This window comes from Haliotis cracherodii, unplaced genomic scaffold (assembly GCF_022045235.1).
Source record: "Haliotis cracherodii isolate W230 unplaced genomic scaffold, xgHalCrac1.p SCAF_1, whole genome shotgun sequence".
Lineage (NCBI taxonomy): Eukaryota > Metazoa > Mollusca > Gastropoda > Lepetellida > Haliotidae > Haliotis > Haliotis cracherodii.
The window spans coordinates 3963960-3988835 of record NW_027266264.1 but is presented as its reverse complement, the minus strand read 5'-3'; positions in this window follow the sequence as shown (position 1 = coordinate 3988835).

The following is a 24876-nucleotide window of genomic DNA, read 5'->3' as shown; positions in this document are numbered from 1 at the left end:
ATGGAAACAAATATGGGAACAATGAAACATACAAGGAAATAAGTTTTACTCTCAGTACATTTGGAATAATTATTGTATTTCTGTATGTGTAGGCCGCAGGCCTTTGAGTACATACATATGTAGTGTATGAATGAGCGTGCTTTACATACATGTAAAAGTAGCACATAGACATTACGTATAGAACCTAAATTGCATTTCCGATTCCTTTATAAACTAAGGATATGGGATCTTTCCACATTTACATAGTACAAAAACTTTGCTGTGTTACAAATATCATTTGGGCATGAAGATGATAGCAGTAATTTTAAGTCAAACTTCTGTATATTTGGCTATATATGATATTTTGATTTAAGAAAAATTTGTCTAAGGTGAGTTTTGGCTGCCTAAAACAGCCAAAAGTGATATTCATTTTCAATATGATTGGAGTTATACATACCTTGTATTTTCTAAATTTCAGAATAATAAACTGCCGTCCTTGCTCAATTTCAGAGTTGTGACAGTTCAGTTGAAATTTGGAAACTGCTATTTTCAGTTTGGTTTATTTAAATTGTAAATAGTTGTAAATTGTAAATAATCTTCACATACAAAAAATGTTTTGAAATTTGCATAAAATGCCATCTCTGAACTGTTCAACAAGTCACTGTGCCAGACCTTTGGAAAATTGTCTAATGGACACTGAGTGATTTTTGTTGACGGAACCTTGCGAAATCCATACATCGCCAAAACCTAACTTGAAAGGATAGTTTTTTAACTGAGTTACCCAGTTTACACAACCTTGTTCACCATACACGCATAAAATGATGTAGCATTTCTTTGGCAAATGACATTCAGACATGTGAAGTACATGTGGGATAGGGTGCATACAAATTCAACACATGTTAGAATCAAATGTTGAGATGTGTTTATGTGCATTGTTTCCAACGTGTGTTTGGGAGACAAGACTGAGAACCCATAATAGCATATCATTATACTGTGTCTGAAACTAAGTGTTTCCTTTTTCATTTCCATTAGCATATCTATTGATTATGAGACATTTTGTGTTTACTTACTTCTAAGGACAGTCCACATGTTTGTTGTTCTCATACGTCTTTGAAGTTTGAAACATTTGAAGTACGGATCTGAATAAGTGATGACATTGATTTGGTAAACAAAGTATGCACATTTGTTTTTGGATTGTTTTTTGCTTATGTGCATGTACTGCACAATTTTATATTTATTGCCACTCAGATTTTTATTATTCAGAGTATTTGTTTAAAATAGAAAAGTTTTTGACTTCTTGTTTACTTTGTATTAGACTTGATGTTATGTTTGGTTGTCTCAAAGACAAAGAACGACCTTTCATCCGACCAATCAAAATGTCGCTTACCATATCATGAAAGTGACAGTTTCTAATCATCCAACCTTGAAAACGTTAACACAGGGTATTTTGAACGACAGTTACGGCCCCAACGACTGATTCCGTAAAAATTATCGTCTATCTCTCGCTTCCGTTGGGTAAACATTTGAACGGAGGAGGCGTTGCACAGTAAGTGGGAAGCACTGCCATACAATCTCAACCATATATTAGATATTCCAGACTGTTCGTTTGTTCAGGTTTCAAAATTTTAATCCAGAACTGTGTCAACATATTTTTCAAGTGTAGTCTGAATGCCGTAAAGCTCGAGAAAGCTGCTTTCTAATTGGCAGATGTCGACTTCCTGTTAGTTGTTTCAGTGGTCAGTCAAAGTTTGCAAATGGTCGTTCTGACGTGACCTGTAATGGGATGTCCTCAGATCTTTGTTTAGCGGCAGCGAGAACTTTGATCTGATTTTAATGAGATTGAAAAAATTTGAATCCAATTTTCAATATGGCCACCATGTTGACCAGTTTGAAAAAGACTATTTATGGCTACCAATTTCACTCCAAAGGTAATGACACTTGATACATGTGTTGCCAATAGTGACTCAACATGTATGACCGCCATGATATTGCTGGAATATTGCTAAAAGTGGCATAAAACCTCACTCACTCACTCACTCACTCGACATGATATGTATGCTGCTTTTTTGCAATGTTTCATATTTTGACCTTGATTTGACTTTGTGCTTTGACGAAACTGAAATCTTAGTTTTTCCAGATGTAATGGAGTTTTGTATATCAGTATTTAGAGGTGGGGCGCCCCACATTTGTACTGCCTTGATGATATCTTAAATTATTACCTTGGTTTGACCTTGATTTGACCTTGGCAATTTGACTCTCTCAAAATCCCTCGAAATGTGCTCTGAGGTCATCTATTAATGAACAAATTGATTTCCATGCTACTCCCACCAATGATGACACCTTGATTTTGTCAAGAGTTTCAAATCTGATTTTCAATATGGCAGCCATTTCTGTAAATGTAATGTAATGCTTTCAAGTTCTCTCAAAATGCAGTTTTGGCTTTATTAACACTTCCCTGAAATTGCCAGACTGAGGAAGAGCTTATCTCTGATACTGATTCTCATTATCCTGACATCACATTTTGATCAGATCATGAGGATTTCATTTTTTTGTGACAAACTTGGATCTAATTTGAAAATTTAAATATCCTGAGGCTCACTTCAAAGTTTGTGTAAAGGAAATTTTATAGTTGTACATCATGTACATTGCAACAATGTTCTACAAGGGTACATTCATTCCTGCTGATTTAGAAACTTTGTTGGAAATTAGGATACTTCTTTTATGTTTGTTTATACATTTGTCAGGAAATATTTGAATAGCAATGCTGATAGCAACTATTTTTTTTATGCTGTCTTGATTTTACATGAAGCCCATTTCTGGTGTCCCCTGTCCAGATATTGTTGAAATATTACTAAAATAGGCGTAAAACCTCACTCACTCACTCACTCACTCACTTTAGTGGATGATTTATATGATGAAGACAATAAATTACAGGCCATGTCTTATTGCTGGGTTATTACTGAGTTTGGTGTGAAACACACAGAGTCAACACTCACGCACACACACGCACACACACGCACGCACGCACACACACACACACCTACACACACACACCATAACACTAACACTATTGACCACTCATGCTGTTATAAAGTTGAACTTTTGCTGACCACTGCATTCTCTCACACATCACTGAGCTTTGACTGATTTATTTTGCTTCTTGTCAGATGTTGACAATAAGCTGACATGCTAGCTTCTGAAACTGTCCGTATCAATGGATGTGTAAGTTTGCGAGCCACTCCTCCTTGATACGGTCTGAGAGCAAACAGCTCTTGTTATCACTACAGTATCCATTGAATATCCATTAACCTTTCCCCGATCTGTCACTGTGTAGACCTGGACATGACGCAGCTGTCGTCACTGACGGTCCCACACTCTCACAAGAGTGCAATTCCAGTATTGCCTCAATACCTCCTGTCCTGCCTCAGTACCTCCTGTCCTGCCTCAATGTCTCCAGTGACGAGGAACACATTAACATGGCTTCAGATGTCATATTGTCTTATTGAATTTAACATGATGGTGTACCTTGGTGCATTTCTCTGCCTGTATTTTGAAAACATTTCCCCAAAGAATCTAACAAGTATTATATAGCCAAAGATCTGTAAGTTAATGTTTGTGACCTTAGGAGGATTCTAGTTTGTCACCCTAGCGAGGGGATTCAAGTTTGTCATCCTAGTGAGGGGATTCAAGTTTGTCACCATGAGGGGATTCGAGTTTGTCACCCTAGTGAGGGGATTTAAGTTTGTCATCATGGGGGGATTCAAGTTTCTCATCATTAAGGGGATTCTAGTTTCTTGGCATATAGGCATTTAAGATTGTCACTTAACGGGTCACGTTCATGCTGCACACCTATGCACCGTGCACATGTTTCTATAAGAATGAAAACATCACATAGACTTTATTAACATGTTTTCTAAATGACCAACCTTCTAGAAATACACTGCAGGTAGGAGTGAGGGAGTGAGAGGGTGACAGTGTTTTAACAATAGTTCAGTTATATTGCAGCATGTCAGCTTTGCATTAAAGCTCAAAGCAATAAAGCTGTTAAATATTTACCGTTACCACTTTCGTGAAGCCCTCAAGGCTGTTCATGATGCTGTAAGACAATGGATCTGAGTTCTAGGATGCCAAACCAATGGGCAGAGGATCCTGGACACAGCAGGGGGACACAACTCTGCACAAGAGAGGGTGATGCCTTAGGCACATTAAAGGAAGCATGCAGGTGGAAGTTCAACATGTGCAGAAGGTGATGTCCATCGATGTTGGTCTCGGCTTGACAACTGAAGATGCCTTGTTGGTTGCTGTCAAATATCAGATTTTATACTGCATAATGTTTTGCTTTTATTTGTGTAAATATTATTATTATCCCCCTTGCATCCTTGCAGGGGATATTGTCCACGTCTCATCAGTCTGTCCAAAATCATTTTGTTTCTGGAGCATAACTCGAAAACCAGTGAATATTTTTTAAGAAAAAGTGGCAGATAGATCAAACAGATCCTGAAGTGTTGCCTTTTGCAATTACGAATTTGGTGCATTTTTATCTTTCTCGATTTCCATGGAAACAATTTGTACTTGGTCTCATAAGGGGGTGGATTTCGTTTCTGGAGCACAACTTGAAAACTGTTGAGTATCTTTCAACAAAACTTGGTAGACATGTCAATCAGATGTTGTGGTGCCTTTTGCTACTTGCAGATTTTTTGGTTTCTGCATTTATATTTTTCTCGATTTCCATGGAAGCTATTTGGATTTTGGGGGCGGATATCGTTTCCGGAGCACAACTTGAAAACCGTGAAAGACTTTTCATACAAGCTTGGTACATGTATTTATCGGGGGCTGAAGTAATGCCTTTTGCTATGTGTGTTTTTCAAAATTTGATTTTTTCCCTGTTGCCATGAAAAAGAGTTAGACTGAAACAGAGGTAGGTGTCATTTCCAGAGCAGATTTAAAACACCATTCAACATTTTTCATCTGGTACATGTATTAATAAGGGCGAGGCGGAAGTGGTGCCTTTTGCTATTTAGGATTTTTGGAATTTATACTTTTTCCATTTCCATCACAAGTTTGACTTTGACTCTGTTCAAATGGGTGTGTACCTGACATTTTGGGGAATACAAAGTCATCTTCTGATGATTCTTGTTCCAATTTGATAAGATGAATAAATAGGATGTAAATTGTAACCCATTAAAAATACACCCACTATATGATAGCCAGTGCACATGCCTATGTCAATATAGCTTCTAACTGCCCAGTCATCTGAAGTGCCACAATTTGCAGAGATACTTCAGCACCATACCTGTAACCCCACATCTGAGACTTCATCACTTCGGGCTTTCCTCCCACGTTCAGCTGACACACCGTGATATACAGTAAACTGTACCCAACTGACGGATATAACGAACTGTTTTGAAGGCCCGTCCATTTGCTGTGTATGAGCTGTATACCGGGTAAGTGCCTTCAATGAAATACGGTTATAACAAACTAAAGTGTATGGTCCCTTTTAATTTGTTATAACTGTAGTTTACTGTAACTGGAATACTGTTCACAGTTGCATTAAATCTAACTCACTTAATCTAACTGTCGACAAATACTTGAATTTCAACTCATCATTTTGCTTTCTGTTAATACACGGATGCTACAGATTCTCCAGTGAAGGTGTTGCTGTAAGTTGTCTTTGTTTCCCAATTACAATTTGAAAATATTACAAGCATGTTGATTACCACAGGGACTCTTGTTGTTGATTCTCTCATCATCCATTTAGACAACACACCATTACCCATGTGGTTCCTGGAAATGAATGGTCTGAGCTCACATGCCATTCCCCATTTGTGACAGTGATCCATATTCAGCTGATTGCCCTCCCATTGATTCAATAGGGTTTGTTAATTGCCTCAGTTTTAACCATCTTCAAGGACAACAATGTGTGTCAGTCAGTTCTGTCTTCTGCTGGACTGCTTTAACGGGATGGGCAAGCAGGTTTGTATGACAACAACACGTGTCAGTCTGTCCTGTCTTCAGCTGGACTGCTTTAACAGGACAGGCAAGCCGGTATGGAAGACAACAACACGTGTCAGTCAGTTCTGTCTTCTGCTGGACTGCTTTAACAGAACAGGCAAGCAGGTTTGTATGACAACAACACATGTCAGTCTCTCCTGTCTTCTGCTGGACTGCTTTAACGGGACAGGCAAGCCGGTTTGGATGCCAACAACACATGTCAGTCTGTCCTGTCTTCTGCTGGGCTGCTTTAACAGGACAGGCAAGCAGGCTTGGAAGACAACAACACATGTCAGTCTGTCCTGTCTTCTGCTGGGCTGCTTTAACAGGACAGGCAAGCAGGCTTGGAAGACAACAACACATGTCAGTCTGTCCTGTCTTCTGCTGGGCTGCTTTAACAGGACAGGCAAGCAGGTTTGTATGACAACAACACATGTCAGTCTGTCCTGTCTTCAGCTGGACTGCTTTAACAGGACAGGCAAGCAGGCTTGGAAGACAACAACACGTGCCAGTCTGTCCTGTCTTCTGCTGGACTCCTTTAATGGGACGGTCACACGGGTTCGGACAGGGAGCCAAACAGGGTACACATAGAGAGGAGTCCTTTACACCACCTGTATTGATGGCCTTCTGTTATTGCCTTTAAGACCAAAGCTTGAGGACTTGAGGAAATGTCATTTTGTATGCAGTCATGTGATTGCACTTGCCATCATTGAAACATTGCACGGGCGGTCGGATAGCCTAGTGGTTAAAGCGTTCGCTCGTCACGCCGAAGAACCGGGCTCAATTCCCGACATAGGTACAATGTGTGAAGCCCATTTCTGGAGTCCTCTGCCATGATATTGCTGGAATATTGCTAAATGCGGCGTAAAACCATACTCACTCACACTGAAACACTGCAGGTTCTTGAGTGAAGAATTGTTGGCAGAACAAACAATGAAATTAAAGTGATGAGAAAAATATCTGACAACTTGATGTCAAAGAAACAAAGAGGAAAATATTGTCATCAGTTTAAAAGGACATGAATGGTCTATATCGTCATTTATAATCTAAAACTAGTCTCCACAGGTGATATCGATTGCGTGAGATCAACTGATCCCTCAAAGGAAATATTAATGCAATGAAATTGCATCACAGTGCTTCGCAGACCATTGTGATGTCATTAGTCATGCCAAATCATCTGGGGTGGGTTTAACAGATATTTATCCAGGACTGACTCCATCTGACATCATATGGATGTAACAAAATGGGTTTCTCTATGTGTAGTGATGATGGGAATGGTAGATGTTGAATTCATTGATAATGTCTTTCCACTGATGTAACCGCCAGACCTAGAAATAAAGGAAACCAGTGAGACCTGCTCATCTGTTTCATATTTAGGTCCATGCAAAAAGATTAAGAGTGACAATATACTCTCCACAACTTTCAACTTTCCAATGGTCAACTTTCCCTTCATGTCGAGAAATATTCTTGCAGCTACAGCCTTTGGTGTTTATATTTCCCATCTTTGAGGTACAATCAAGCCTGCTCTTTCTTCCAAGATTTCAAAGACCTTATAAGACTCTTGCTGAGACGTTGCTAGGTCATGGTTACAACTTTCAAGGCCTTAGTAAAGATTTCACAAAGTTTTATGGAAGACATGTGGAAGACATTTTCAAAGTTGACACATCCTGCAGTAACCAAAATGATGTCTGAGGTTGGTCCTTTATTTTGACGTGTTGTTTTCAGGTGAACAGTTGACTTGTCTTTGCATGTTTTTGTGATGATGCCATCTGCAGGGCTGGATACACTCACCTTTGCACGACCACCTGGTATCATCACTATTTGATAGTGATTCATAAATGCCTGTTCATGATATAGTCGGAATCGTACAATCGACTCTGCTTTATGCAGAGATTTCTTATGAATATGGTACAGTTTTGTTGCTTTTCTTTCAGAAAGGGCTTTTCATTCTTTTCCTTTTTGAAGAAATACAATTGATGAAAAAATATTTGTCACTGTGGAGGTATATTCAAACAAGTATTTATGAATACAGTTGATAAGTCATCTTCAAAACAACGGACAGTATTGAATGACTGAACATGCGACTTGTCTTCTAGAGTTACTTGCCCTTGATGTCATATGATATTAAGAAATGAAAGCCCTGACACAGATGAGAAGATGGAAATAGATGAGATGGAAGACACAAGACTCTCAGAGCCTGAAAATACCAATGAAAGTAACTTGTTAGTGTGAAGTCTGTGAAACTGAATGCCAGTCGGCATTCCAAGTGTCCCTATAGTATACTGGGCATCTCCTGCACCGTGACTACTGATCATCCCCCTGCTTGAGGGTTGCAGATTAAGTACCGGTATTGAGATTACCACAGTGGACTTTGGTTAAGCAGCATTTCAAGGGACGGAGCCAAGAGTGTACCTACTCATCAGAAACTCTTCTGACCTGACACGGAGTGTTCTGATTTGGAGACAATCTCTCCTTCAGTGCGACTGTACCAGCCACCAGTAGCAGCTTTCGGTGGCTTAAAAAACTCATTTCAAAAGCTTTAGAGAAGGGCTGATGTAGATACCATGGTTATCCACTTTGGTAAAGGAATGTGTTGTAGTATTTCATGGCATTGAAAGTGGATGCTGTATGTATGGGTGGCAAGTTGTGTTGAAACTGTTTCTGTGTATGGTGGAAAGTTGTGTTGAAACTGTTTCTGTGTATGGTGGCAAGTTGTGTTGAAACTGTTTCTGTGTATGGTGACAAGTTGTGTTGAAACTGTTTGCTGTGTATGGTTGGCAAGTTGTGTTGAAACTGTTTGCTGTATGTATGGGTGGCAAGTTGTGTTGAAACTGTTTCTGTGTATGGTGGCAAGTTGTGTTGAAACTGTTTCTGTGTATGGTGGCAAGTGGTGTTGAAACTGTTTACTGTGTGTATGGGTGGCAAGTGGTGTTGAAACTGTTTACTGTGTGTATGGGTGGCAAGTTGTGTTGAAACTGTTTACTGTGTGTATGGGTGGCAAGTTGTGTTGAAACTGTTTACTGTGTGTATGGGTGGCAAGTTGTGTTGAAACTGTTTACTGTGTGTATGGGTGGCAAGTTGTGTTGAAACTGTTTACTGTGTGTATGGGTGGCAAGTTGTGTTGAAACTGTTTACTGTGTGTATGGGTGGCAAGTTGTGTTGAAACTGTTTACTGTTTGTATGGGTGGCAAGTGGTGTTGAAACTGTTTACTGTGTGTATGGGTGGCAAGTGGTGTTGAAACTGTTTACTGTGTGTATGGGTGGCAAGTGGTGTTGAAACTGTTTCTGTGTATGGTGGCAAGTTGTGTTGAAACTGTTTCTGTGTATGGTGGCAAGTGGTGTTGAAACTGTTTACTGTGTGTATGGGTGGCAAGTGGTGTTGAAACTGTTTACTGTGTGTATGGGTGGCAAGTTGTGTTGAAACTGTTTACTGTGTGTATGGGTGGCAAGTTGTGTTGAAACTGTTTACTGTGTGTATGGGTGGCAAGTGGTGTTGAAACTGTTTACTGTGTGTATGGGTGGCAAGTTGTGTTGAAACTGTTTACTGTGTGTATGGGTGGCAAGTTGTGTTGAAACTGTTTACTGTGTGTATGGGTGGCAAGTTGTGTTGAAACTGTTTACTGTGTGTATGGGTGGCAAGTTGTGTTGAAACTGTTTACTGTTTGTATGGGTGGCAAGTGGTGTTGAAACTGTTTACTGTGTGTATGGGTGGCAAGTGGTGTTGAAACTGTTTACTGTGTGTATGGGTGGCAAGTGGTGTTGAAACTGTTTACTGTGTGTATGGGTGGCAAGTGGTGTTGAAACTGTTTACTGTGTGTATGGGTGGCAAGTGGTGTTGAAACTGTTTACTGTGTGTATGGGTGGCAAGTTGTGTTGAAACTGTTTACTGTGTGTATGGGTGGCAAGTTGTGTTGAAACTGTTTACTGTGTGTATGGGTGGCAAGTGGTGTTGAAACTGTTTACTGTGTGTATGGGTGGCAAGTTGTGTTGAAACTGTTTACTGTGTGTATGGGTGGCAAGTTGTGTTGAAACTGTTTACTGTGTGTATGGGTGGCAAGTGGTGTTGAAACTGTTTACTGTGTGTATGGGTGGCAAGTGGTGTTGAAACTGTTTACTGTCAGACAAGTTTTGTCAAACAAATGTGCGTCAATTTGATTGATTCAAAGTAATGTTAGATGAGATTGAAAACCAGACTTTTTGAGGAGTGAGTGAGGTTGATTTTTGGCTGTTTTTATCTGTATTTCTGTTGTATCCTGAATATTTTTCTAGGTTTGCCAGTGTCATAACTGTGGTCGCGGGTGTCACCGAAGTTGTAAATATCTGAGACCTGTATGACCTCCTGCATCTTGCTGACATGCAATGAAGTAACTGAAATAAGTGATGTGAAACCAGCTCACTCACTCACTCACTCACTCACTCACTCACTCACTCAGTGATGAATGTCTGAGACCTGCATCAGATCGGGCTTTCATCCCACATCAAGTTGAGACACACCGTGCTATAATTGGAATACTGTTCAAATCAGCGTTAAATCCATCACACTCACTCACTCCAGACTGGAATAATCTCTTGCTCATAATTGTATACCTGTCATATTTGTTAAAAAGTAACACTGCCATGTCACATTAATCGGATATTAGCATGGCTGGAACATCTGATCAATTCAATTTACGCTCATTCTTTAAAAATACCACTAACAAAATGATAAGTTGCCTGGGGATAACAACTATCAGTGTTAGCCCTAATGAAGCCTCCACCTGTCAACTCCGTCATTGTGAGAGCTTTTCCAAGCAAGCAAACTAATTAATTCAAATTTTTTGCGTGTTTTACATGGGAGATCCTGGCTCTAAGAGCAAACTTTCAGACCTGCAGCTGTGTTGAAAACATCATGTGAGGGCATTGCCGATGGCTGTTAGTAAAATGAGGCCCGGTGTCCTACAGAAATGCCCTGGAGTATGCCCTGCAACGTACGTGACCTGACGGACAGATGGCAGACCGAGAACCTTCCTGGCTTCAATTGATACCGACTTTAGCCTTTCTAGAGCTGGCCATTTTAAGTATGGTGTTTGATGGTGTCAATCACTTCAAAGGTAACAGGGTTGTAGCTGATCATGTACATCTAATTGTTATAGCGTACAAGTGGCCTGCTCCAAACTCCTGAGTGGAGGGTTTGGCGAGCCCGGGCGTGCAATTGGCATCCTTCAACTGTGTCGTTGGAGGCATTGATTTGCTGTTAACCCTCCAACAGTTCATGAACGTCGCTCCAGTCTTGTCACCACCTCTGCCATGGTTAAAGAACAAAACCGTTTATATTCGTTTTTATCGGAGCTTTTGATAGAATGTTCATGTTATTTCGTTTTAACATGATTGTTTCAAAATTTGATAGGTTGTCATGCCGATATATGTTGGTGTAACTTTTTAATGACTTTTCAATATTAAATTCTGTTATGTTTTTTTGCAGTAATGACTAGTTTTGTGGAAAATGTTTCATGGTAGAGTGTTCGATGTGCACGTAACTTTTCGTTAACATCGGGATTCTATGACCAGTCACAGTGGTATGTTACTGCTGCAGTACTCCCGCAAGTATAAATGGGGCTGTTGTGTAGGCAAATGTGCTTCCAAACAAAGTCCCTTAGCAATCATTGTAACTGTTTAACATTTTGTTTGTCCTCAGCCTGTTGTGCGATAAGAATAAATGTTAGTTATACCTACAGTGTTGAAGAATGAAAACTGCAGGGCCTTTGAATGAAATCTATTAACAATGCTATCTGCTAAAAAAATAAAAATGTTTGGTTTTTCATAAAGATTTGTTCTGTCGATAATCTCTGAAATAGTAGTCATTTATCAGAATTAAAGTGTCATATAATCATTATCAGTGTCACGTGTAAAGTAGGAAGAACAGACATGGCAGATTCCAACTTGTCAAAAAGTTGTTTTTTTTCTTTTAGCCAGTTTAAGATGTGATTAAGGTCCCTCTTCACTCTTCTTTAGCCTTCCCACTGTGGGCAACTGTGAGCATGCTGAAAGTGTAGCTGGTTCCCGGAACTAACCCTGATGGGGATTCCAGGCATGACTGGCTCTTTGTATCCCTTTTTTGTTTATTTTGTTTGCTTGTTGTTTAACACCGAACTCAGCAATATTCCAGCTTTATGACGGGGGTCTGTAAATAATTGAGTCTGAGCATGAGCATCGATCCACACAATTGGAATACGATGATATGCATCAACCAAGTCAGAGAATCTGACCACCTGATTCTGTAATTCGCTTATTTCTACAAGCAAAGTCACCTTTTACAGCAAGTAAGGTGTTGCTGAAGACCTATTCAACCCTGAATCTTCACAGGTCTTGTTTCCTTTGCTTATCATAAGAGATAAAAATAGAGATTGGTTGGTCATGATGGCTGCCAGGTATGGTTGGTTGGTCATGATGGCTGCCAGGTATGGTTGGTTGGTCATGATTGCTGCCAGGTTTGGTTGTTTGGTCATGATGGCTGCCAGGTATGGTTGGTTGGTCATGATGGCTGCCAGGTATGGTTGGTTGGTCATGATGGCTGCCAGGTATGTTGGTTGGTCATGATGGTTGCCAGGTATAGTTGGTTGGTCATGATTGCTGCCAGGTATGTTGGTTGGTCATGATTGCTGCCAGATATGGTTGGTTGGTCATGATTGCTGTCAGGTATGGTTGGTTGGTCATGATTGCTGCCAGATATGGTTGTTTGGTCATGATGGCTGCCAGGTATGGTTGGTTGGTCATGATGGCTGCCAGGTATGTTGGTTGGTCATGATTGCTGCCAGATATGGTTGGTTGGTCATGATTGCTGTCAGGTATGTTGGTTGGTCATGATTGCTGCCAGGTATGGTTGGTTGGTCATGATGGCTGCCAGGTATGTTGGTTGGTCATGATGGCTGACAGGTATGGCTGGTTGGTTATGATTGCTGCCAGGTATGTTGGTTGGTCATGATGGCTGCCAGGTATGGTTGGTTGGTCATGATGGTTACCAGGTATGTTGGTTGGTCATGATTGCTGCCAGGTATGGTTGGTTGGTCATGATGGCTGCCAGGTATGTTGGTTGGTCATGATGGCTGCCAGGTATGTTGGTTGGTCATGATGGCTGCCAGGTATGGTTGGTTGGTCATGATGGCTGCCAGGTATGTTGGTTGGTCATGATTGCTGCCAGATATGGTTGGTTGGTCATGATTGCTGCCAGGTATGTTGGTTGGTCATGATGGCTGCCAGGTATGGTTGGTTGGTCATGATTGCTGCCAGGTATGTTGGTTGGTCATGATGGCTGCCAGGTATGGTTGGTTGGTCATGATGGCTGCCGGGTATGGTTGGTTGGTCATGATGGTTGCCAGGTATGTTGGTTGGTCATGATGGCTGCCAGGTATGGTTGGTTGGTCATGATTGCTGCCAGGTATGGTTGGTTGGTCATGACGGCTGCTAGGTATGGTTGGTTGGTCAGGTCAGGTATTAATGTCTGGCTTATCCCCAGTCAATTTCTTTAAAGGCTGGCATGGTATGGTATAGCAAAACAAATCTCACTCCTTCGCTTGTTCATTTATTCATTCCCTCATTCACTGACTCACAAACACTCTCATTGTTTTGAGTTGTAGATATATTTTTCTGATCTTGTCATTCTTACTGAGCATGGAGGATTAAGCAGTGTTAATCTAGACAACAACCCTCGTCCTGAGGCAAGAGAGTTAACTGACTGTAAAAGTCCAGTTTTCACCCTTGCCAAACTAGGCTGGAATTATGGAGTTATATTTTGGCTGGACTAACAAGTCTATGCATAGTCCAATCAAAATCGCGTAACGAAATCTACATGGATTTCAATGTGCAGATTTTCGTCGACTGCAGGATTTGCAAAAGATGTGTACCGTCAACTGGGTGTCGACAGATATTTTGCAAATCTTTTCATGTTTTTAATGACGGTGCTCATGTGATTTCATGCACTTTGTGAGAAAAGACCCTTTTTTTAACAATATAGATCTTGATCATCGATCAGATCGTCTTGACTGGGTGCCTCCATTTTGTTTGAAGCATATGCAAGTGAGAGGTGGAATGTGACTGGTCAATAGGAAGGACATAGATGGGACAAAAATCATAATAGTCAATGACATAGCCCAGACATTCCATGCTAGTTCAGCAAGGTTGGAAACTGGACTTTTATGATCAGTTAACTCCCTTACCTTGGGAAGATGGACAACACTGTTTCTGGTGAACTAGACACATATCTGGAACAGCAAATCATCTGTAAGTAGCAATACCTCATAAAGTATATATATACAGACATCCCAGCAGTAAGGCGAGTGTTTTGAATTAACAGGGTCTGGACTAAAGAAGCTTCAGTGTATCATAAACAAAGGTCAAGGTTCATCGATCACTCTATAAAATTATTTTCAATTTTTACATCAATATGAAAATCAACACCTTTCTCAAGACATCTAATGGGTATGATTGATGTGTACAAATCATATTTTAGAAAACTGTTCATAAATTTTTTAGCTTCGAAACATGATTCTAAAGTTCTGTAATGATGATTTGATTACCAGAAGCTGCTTCTAAGGAATATATTTCTCACATATCCCCCCGGAAACACCCACCCCCAACCACACTGACGTCCAGGTATGCATCACTTGCAGCCACCCACACCACATTAATGCCATGCCTACATAAAGCTTTTTTCCTCGTCATGATGATTGTGGTGATTGAGGCACATGACTACAGCTGTGGAGCAACTGGCCTGCCTGCTGGCGTGAGAGAAGCAATAACGGTTAATGTTTCATTACATGATCTCAATTTGTCCTCACCAATCATATGAGGCTGTAAAACTGTTTGATCACATGAATGCAAGCAGGACGATGTAGTTTCCTTCTTCGGGTACTCACACGCAGAAGCATGCACTGGGTTTTCATGTTTGGGATGGAGCCACAGCTAGGTATACCTGATACCATTTGCCAGGTTACACGTTGCAGATGCTTAGTGCATTATAAAGCTGTATAGGGGCACAGGTGGCCCGGTCGTCTATGAGGTGCCGGAAATGGCAATGCAGAGTTGCCTCCCTTAGTTATGTCAGGATCTTATGATTGTGGGTTCGATTCATCACGTATCATTAAATTTGAAGTATATATATCAGAGGTGCATGATAAACCGCGATATGAAACACTATCACAATACTTTTGGAAAAAACGGTACATTTTAGTTTACCTCAGTGACAAGCTAAATTGAAATTATGATATTCAGAAATTAGCAACTTAATCCTGTAATCGTTGAAGTGAAACTATTTGCGACCAGTTTCCTGTATATTATGTGTCTATTACAAAATGGCAGACAATTCAAAGTTGTCAAAAGTTTGCTAGGGAAGGTTTTTTCAGGCAGGTTCATAACAAATCAAAGATGAAAGAATGCATGTAATATAATTTGCAATATGAAAGTCAGGTCAATACCCATCACATATGACTTTGTTAGGAAGGTAGTAGGAGTCATGGAATCTCTTAATGGTCATGCTTCATATGACAGATATTTTCCCCAAACAGAATTGATATCATTCAAACAAAAGTGGGGATAACTTGTTTGTTAAGGTAGCTGAGGGAATGGGACGTTCTGGATTAACATTGCACTGCAAGGGGCTTGTATAACCCAAACCAAAACTGAAGGCACTAGACAGGAAGTAGAATCATTTCGTTTGAAACGCATTTAGTTTCTGGATCCTGATTCTGTTAATTTGAGTCTAATTACTTTTATCTGGGCCGAGATGGGAGTTTGGTTGTGTGTCATCAAACAAGAGGTTCAATGACTGACTGTCACACTGGAAATGTGTGGCCGTATGTCTGGGGTCTGGAAAGAGGCGACTTCTTTTTTAAAGTTCTTCCAACATTTATCTTATTTCAATTTTACATACGTCGGAAAGCAGATAGTTAGAAAGTTTCATATCAAACAAAAAGTAAATTAATTCACGCTTTGTGGCAAGCTGTTTATTGCAAATGTTTCAAGTAATGAAATATGGCACAACCTTCTTCAAACAAGATTTCACTTCACTTTCCATCAATTATTGACTAAGGTATGTCAGAACATCTTGATGGCTCCTGTTATTTCAAATACTGATCGCGACCCCAGTTTGTACGCTTTTATGTTTTGATGTTCATAATTTGGCTTATGCCCATAAAATAAAAGCTTTGATGAAGTCTTGGAATGTCATTTAGAAGTGATACACATATGGAAGAGATTTTATGGATGTCATCCTCTTTACAAGCTTTGATGTTGGTTGGAACCATGATGTGACTAAAACCTGACCCAGAAATCCTGATTTACATATTTTATCTTATTTGGAGTTTTAAACCTTGTGAAAACATGTTGGCTCCCAAAATACTGATATTGTTGCAAGAAAGTAAATGCATGTAGTCATCTTGCTCCAATTCCATATTCATAAGGAACCTCTACTAAAAGCAGAATCCATTGTCCGATTCCAAAAGTCACATGCAAGTGTTTATGAACACAATCAAATAGTGATGATACCAGGTGTTCGCGAAAGGCGAGCATATCCAGCCCCACTACTCTTCCCTTGCATATTCTCCAACTTGAATACAGAAGAAATATGAGAGAGTGGGGGTTTATGCTGCTTTTGACAATATTCCAATCTTGGCTGAAATGGGCATCACACATTGTTCCCATTCAGGGGACGGAACCCGGAATGACACAATGCTACTTCACCGCACCAAGAAACATCAGAAGATTCTCAACACTGTGCTTAGAGTCTACTGTGCCTTCTGTTAATAAAGTGACAAAATTCTTTACACATCCAATAGAAATCTCTGCATAAAGCAGAGTCGATTGTACGATTTCGACTATGTCATGAGCATGTGTTTATGAATCACTGTCAAATAGTGATGATACCAGGTGTTCGTGGAAAGGTGAGCATGTCCTGCCCTCCTGATGGCACCCATCACAAACACATGCAAAGGCAAGTTAACTGGTTACCTGAAAAAGCACGGGAACATATGGTACAAGTCAAAATAGGGAATTGCATCGGACATCATTTTTGTCACTGATGCGTCAGATTTGGAAATGTCCTCCACATGTCTAGCATAAACTTGTTGAAAGCTTCACCGAGGCCTTGAATGTTGTTACCTTGATCAAACAAATTCTGAGCCAGAGTCGTATTATGCTCTTTGAAATCATGGTAGGGAGAGCATGCGTGTTTGTATATCAAAAGTTGTGTAAATAGCAAAGGCTGGAGCTGCTGGAATATTGCTTGGCCAGCTTATCAAGTTAATCCACATATGCAAAGAATACTTTGATTAACACTTCACATTTACCTATGTATGTCACAAACATCTCCAAATCCTCCTGTGTGTTAATTAGAGTTTATGTAGCACAGATCAAAGACTTCCTATTTATGAAATATGAAATGAACATGTTGTATGACATTTCTGGTTTGGTTTGGTTCTTTTATAACAGTACTTGTCAGTTTTCTTTGGAGCCATCTGGAGATAAGGTTAGATAACAAGACCCTGTGGCTCCATGTCTGCTTCCAATGACCTGTGTTGCCGTCCCTCAGGGCGAGGCCATTCCCAGATATCCTCATTGCTGTGTTTTAGCCTGCCTTCAAGATGGGAAGATTACATGACTTGTAGATGTTTGGAGGGCACTGGATTATTGATAGTGTTCGGAGATTAAATTATCCTCCCACAACCACAGATTTTGAGCATTGAAGTAAAGTTTTGTTGTTCATATCTTGTAACAGTAACTTTGTTTTGGTAAATTTAAAGCAGATTAGCTCATTTTCACAGTCTGGTGCCTGTTTCTAGACAAGGTAGTCTTGCCAATTCAAAAAAAATATTTGTAAAATAAGTTGCAGAACTCCTGCACTTTGTTTTTGGTGATCCTGAAACACAGCATCTCATGTATGTATTTTACAGGAAACTGCAGGAGTCTAGCTGGAGTCTAGCTGTCATTTAGCAGGAGTTTAGCTGTCATTTAGCAGGAGTCGAGCTGTCATTTAGCAGGAGTTTAGCTGTCATTTAGCAGGAGTCTAGCTGTCATTTAGCAGGAATCTAGCTGTCATTTAGCAGGAGTTTAGCTGTCATTTAGCAGGAGTCGAGCTGCCATTTAGCAGGAATCTAGCTGTCATTTAGCAGGAATCTAGCTGTCATTTAGCAGGAATCTAGCTGTCATTTAGCAGGAATCTAGCTGTCATTTAGCAGGAGTCTAGCTGTCATTTAGCAGGAGTTCAGCTGTCATTTAGCAGGAATCTAGCTGTCATTTAGCAGGAGTTCAGCTGTCATTTAGCAGGAATCTAGCTGTCTTTAGCAGGAGTTCAGCTGTTATTTAGCAGGAATCTAGCTGTCATTTAGCAGGAGTTCAGCTGTCATTTAGCAGGAGTCTAGCTGTCATTTAGCAGGAGTTCAGCTGTTATTTAGCAGGAATCTAGCTGTCATTTAGCAGGAGTTCAGCTGTTATTTAGCAGGAGTTCAGCTGTCTTTAGCAGGAGTTCAGCTGTCATTTAGCAGGAATCTAGCTGTCATTTAGCAGGAGTTCAGCTGTCATTTAGCAGGAGTCTAGCTGTCATTTAGCGGGAGTTCAGCTGTTATTTAGCAGGAATCTAGCTGTCATTTAGCAGGAGTTCAGCTGTTATTTAGCAGGAGTTCAGCTGTCATTTAGCAGGAGTCTAGCTGCCATTTAGCAGGAGTCTAGCTGTCATTTAGCAGGAATCTAGCTGTCATTTAGCAGGAGTTCAGCTGTTATTTAGCAGGAGTTCAGCTGTTATTTAGCAGGAGTTCAGCTGTCATTTAGCAGGAGTTCAGCTGTTATTTAGCAGGAGTTCAGCTGTCATTTAGCAGGAGTTTAGCTGTCATTTAGCAGAAGTGTAGCTTTTATTTAGCAGGAGTTTAGCTGTCATTTAGCAGGAGTTCAGCTGTCATTTAGCAGGAATCTAGCTGTCATTTAGCAGGAGTTCAGCTGTTATTTAGCAGGAGTTCAGCTGCCATTCAGCAGGAGTTAAGCTGATATTTAGCAGAAGTCTAGCTGTTATTTAGCAGGAGTTTAGCTGTCATTTAGCAGGAATCTAGCTGTCATTTAGCAGCAGTTCAGCTGTTATTTAGCAGGAATTCAGCTTTTATTTAGCAGGAGTTCAGCTGTCATTTAGCAGGAATCTAGCTGTCATTTAGCAGGAGTTCAGCTGTCATTTAGCAGGAATCTAGCTGTCATTTAGCAGGAATCTAGCTGTCATTTAGCAGGAGTTCAGCTGTCATTTAGCAGGAGTCTAGCTGTCATTTAGCAGGAGTTCAGCTGTTATTTAGCAGGAATTCAGCTTTTCTTTAGCAGGAGTTCAGCTGTCATTTAGCAGGAATCTAGCTGTCATTTAGCAGGAGTTCAGCTGTCATTTAGCAGGAATCTAGCTGTCATTTAGCAGGAATCTAGCTGTCTTTAGCAGGAGTTCAGCTGTCATTTAGCAGGAGTCTAGCTGTCATTTAGCAGGAGTTCAGCTGTTATTTAGCAGGAATCTATCTGTCATTTAGCAGGAGTTCAGCTGTTATTTAGCAGGAGTTCAGCTGTTATTTAGCAGGAGTTCAGCTGTTATTTAGCAGGAGTTCAGCTGTTATTTAGCAGGAGCCTAGCTGTCATTTAGCAGGAGTTCAGCTGTTATTTAGCAGGAGTTCAGCTGTTATTTAGCAGGAGTTCAGCTGTCATTTAGCAGGAGTTCAGCTGTTATTTAGCAGGAGTTTAGGTGTCATTTTGGAGGTATTCAGCTGTCATGTCACAGGACTGAGTGTGTTATGGATCTGTATATATGTTTATGGAAGCTAGGTTGTTTAATGTTGCACTCAGCAATATTCCAGCTATATGATGGTTGCCTGTAAATAATTGAATCTGGACCAGACAATCCAGAGACTGACATATGAGCATTGATCCACATTAATAGGTATGATAACATGCAATCAACCAAGTCAGACCACGTGGTCCATTTAGTCGCCTCTTACGACCAGCATTATAGGATGCTGGTGACCTATATTCTCACCTGGATTCCTCAGGAAGGAAGGCCTTACCAAGGTGTCGAGGAGTATTGCCTGTGATTTGTCCAAACCCAAGTGACCTCCCTCTCTCATCACCTGCCTCTATTTATTTTCTTTGGAAATATATTGTACGAGCTATGAAACATAATAACTTTAGAATTACTATTCACACTGATATTGTGTTTTGAAAATAATCAGCAAGTCTGTCCATCCATCCATCCATCCATCCATCCATCCATCCATCCATGTGTCCTCTGTCTGTTTTCCATTTCCAGAGCTGAACTCATAAACCATTGAATGTTTCGTGTTGAAACTTGCTATACAGATCAGTCTTGTGGTGAACTGGGGCCTTTTGATGATTTGGGATTTTTATTTCCATGACAACAAGTTGGTCAACACAGAATGTCAGGGTTGTGCTCATTTCCAGAAGAGAACTCCAAAACTGGTGATGAAAATTGCAATATAGATCAGTCCCGTAGGGAACTGGTGCCTTTTGACATTGAAAAATACTGAACAGCATCATTTTTTTTTCACAGAACTAATGGTATCAATCGCAAAGTGGCCAAACTCCATTTTTGAATTGCACCAGATCGGGGGTATATGTCATCTCCTGATGACTCTTATCAAAAGAAAACCCATCTGATATACTGTAAATCTTGATATCAACGCGAGCATGAATTAAATGCGAAAAATGCGAGTGGTCTTTGCTCGCATTATTAAACATCGCATTTATATCAACAATAAGTCATTTTGGATAGCAGAAATACCAACTTAGACATACGCTGAAAACAAACAACTACCCCAGTATGTATTCCACATCACTGTTTATTGAGCAGCACTTGTTACAAGTATATAAACAATGTCATTCAAACACTAATTACATCTGTGAATTGTCAGTGATGGGTCCAAGACAAGAGTTCTACTCACTCATGTCATCACTGATCACACCTGCAAGTCCAGACAGACGCCACCCACGCAACACGGTGTCTTTGTTCTTTGCGACTGCATCAAAGGCCGGCACGAGCCAGTGCGCACGTATTGTTTTAGCTGAAGTACTCTACTCAGCGTTAATAAGCGGTGCTATTTGGTGTGTGATTGGATTAATGTAAGGTTGGACTCTCCTGTAAACCTGACAGAGGACATTTTGTTTAGATATAAATCCACTGATGATTGAGAGGAGGGGGTGTCACATTCATATTGAGTCGCATTTTTGGCTAGGGGCCAGCGGTCGCATTCTTTTGGAGATGCATTAATTTCACGTTTTACAGTATATAACTGCATTAGATTTACTAACACCGATGTAGGACCCTCCTTGTCAGCCACACTTATGATCAGCTGTAGGAAGTATAGTCTGGAAGGTAATTTAAGGTACCGATGTTTACTACAATATCTGAAAAACTATCGGACCTACTCCCCAGTCAAAGTTGGCATGAGATTATTAAACAGTCATACATACGTGGATATTACATTTCATATGACACAGTTGAACCAATCAACTCAACTCGAAAGGTTGCACGGGAATCCTGCACATTGAGACGCCCAACGCTAACACCCTATTCATGCGTGCGTGATTCCCGTGCACCCTTTCGAGTTGAGTTGATTGGTTCAACTGTGTCATATGGCCCTTTGACGCAGGGGTAGCATTATGCAGATGGCTGTTACAATGAATGCTTGTTCCACCCGTGACGAACAGGTCTGGGTGTTGATGAAATATAGTGATAGCTAAATAGACAGATTTTTTTATTCATGCACCGATTGTCTTTAAATGTAATATCCAGTTATGTATGACTGTTTAATAATCTCATACCAACTTTGACTGGAGTAGGTCTGATAGTTTTTCAGATATTGTAGTAAACGTCAGTACCTTAAATTACCTTCCAGACTATAAGTGGCGTGGTACGGGTGAAGAACAGTGTCGAGAACAGGACATCACCAGCATGTCAACACTGACCAGGCATGACATCATGACAAGTGTAAACAGCACTCATGTAGACAATGATAGGATCCGACATTTTGCCAACAGTGGTGTTTACAGTAGTCAGCAATGCTTTATGATCATAATTACATGTTGTCATACCGTAAATCACGTAAATAATCTCCCTAATGTGCCTCCTGTTGGATAATCTTCATCTCAACTTATATACAAATATAGATACAATTACCCATGTTCACAGACTCAGCCCAGGGGACAGGTTCTTGAATGGTCAGAAGCGAAAAGGACCGAATTATCTCTGGTGCTTGTAATTACTGAAGCTCTTTGAGAGCCGATGTTACAAGTCAAAGTGGGCCCAAGGGTAGCCTCTAGTGGTTGACACATTTGGTCATAAACCTTAAGGTGAAGGTTTATATTTCCCCATGGGTACAGTGTGTGAAGTGCATTCTTCAGGTGTTCTGCTGCGATACTGCTGGAATATTTCTTAGAGAGACTCTGGACAATGCTCAACAGCAAAAAGTCAACATAAGCTGCCACACCATCGGTGATCGTATATGAATAAAACATCCATTTGTGTAAGTCGGCTGGTTGATGGGGGAGCTCGGTGGCTAAAGTGTTTGCTGTTCATCATAACGACTGAGGTTTAATTGCTTAATTTGGTAATATGTATGACCATTTTCATTATACCCCTGCTGTGATAATGGCTGGAATATTGCTGAAAGCTGCGTAACACTATGTGCAGTGTTTAGTGAACCGAGTCTTGCCATCGAAAGGCCATGACCAATGGGGAATGTTGACTCACATACAGTTCCAACACAAACAATATTCAGGTGATTAGATAAATGAATCATTAACTTTGCATGTAGCACCACCACCTGATTATCTCGGGAGTTAATAAAAGCGACCAACACCCTGTCCATATTCACAAGAATCTCATGATCTCTTCTAAAAGCAGTCGATTGTACAATTCTGACTGTATCATGAGCATGTGTTTATGGATCACTATCATATTCTTAGGGGTCGAGTGGTAAAGCCTCTGCCTGGAGAGCAGAAGGTCCGGGGTTCGATCCCAGGTTGCATCATACCAAAAGACGTTAAAAGATGGTGCTTGTTGTTACCCTGTCTGGTGCTCGGCATTAAGTGGTTAAGCAAGAACTGGTCAGCTTGGAATCGGTATACTGTGTTTGAGTGGAGTATTTTGTTGTTGAACTAAGGCATGGTATCTTAGTGGGCTAGCACTAAAATACCTGCATATGTCTAATCAAGCTACACACACAAATGCATGCACATCACTATATAAGTGCGATCATCTTTCACGCGACGTTAAACCCCATTTCACCTCACCTTGAAGGAAATAACAATTTGTCCTCTTTATCAGAATGCACAGGTGGCACAAGAAATATCTGTAAAGAGTTGTGTCCCCTTAGATGCCAGAATCATATGATCTTGGGATTGAATCTTAGATTCACAGTGATTATCATTCTTGGTTGTCAATACCTGTGTTTGACGTTTCACAAGATCTGCATCACTTTTGACTTTTGCAGTGTCCAAAAACTGTACTTTGAAATTGATCAAGTAACATTAAGCAATGTTGCATTTTGAGTTTTGTTTCAAATCCAATCAGAATCAAGCAAGTGAGCATTTAGACATAAAATAGACTATTTCCATATTTTTGGTTGTAAGATTTGGAAATGAACACCGATTCCCCCAAGCCATTAAAATGTGAAATTGCAAGTTTACTGCAGCTGATGTATCCTCAATTAAAGAATCATTCTGCATCACCACTCCCGTGGTCAAGCCTCCAGGGCCTCAGGAGATTTTAGACTTTATCTTTCATCATAACGATCATCCATTGTTTCAGTTTCGGAAAAGAATCTTCTTTTGTTTAGCAGCTTTACATGAGTGAGTGAGTGAATATTGCTTAACGCCGCATCAGCAATTTTGCAGCTATTCGCGGCGAAGCAGCTTTACATACTTCACAGTTACTTGTAACATCTGGATGGTCAAAGCATGTCCTGGGACAATGCATTTTGTCCTCATTCTGTTGATGTTTTACTGTGTACCCTTTTCACGAACACCTGGTGTCATCTCTCATTTTCCGTGAGCCATTCATATTCGTTCATTATATGGAATCTGTTTTGTTGGAAAATCAAGACTGGTTATTCTCTGGCGCTGACTTTTCGTGGTTACTTGTAAATTGTATCTTTGCTCATTTCCTCTCCATTGGTTCTGACCCTGGCAATTTGAAGTTTGTATTAGTGATTAGAATGGATGAGGAAGATGTGTTGTTTGTGTTTGCTTGGGTCAATGCAACACGGTAAAACATGGACAATCTGATGAGTTTGAGCAGGTAATCAATTTTAACGTTTTGCACTCAAACCAACAGGGACACATTCAACAAATTCAGTATTTTAATGACCTGACCTGTAACATGGAAAATGATAACAAAATTGTTAAGGTTAATTGCACACAACCCAACATTAGTAGTGCAATGAAAGAAAACAATGCCATAGTACTTTTGGGTTAATATTACAGTAATTGTATGGAACCACTGATTTTAACATTGTACAAAATTGGGTCAAATGAATGTCAGTTTCATTGACAGGTCAATGCATGAGCATCCTAAACAAGTTGACCTGAATAACTTTGGAAACCGACTGAAGGCTCTTAGACAAATGACCTTGAGGTGAATACACTTGCATCTTGCACCAGATAACCACTTGTGTTCTGATCCACAACCAGATGAAGGCATGTAAACGATAGCCTTTAGGGGATTCTACCAGTCTCCTGTGTAAGTTGACATTCTTGTTGAGCAATTATTTCATAATCAGAAACCAAAGGCACTCATCAAATGTCCGTTCAAATCCTGGACGGGACTCAACCCATTAAAGTACTAGAATCTGTACTTTACTAAGAAAGTGTTATCCCAAATGTAACATTCGTTACATTTGACCACTT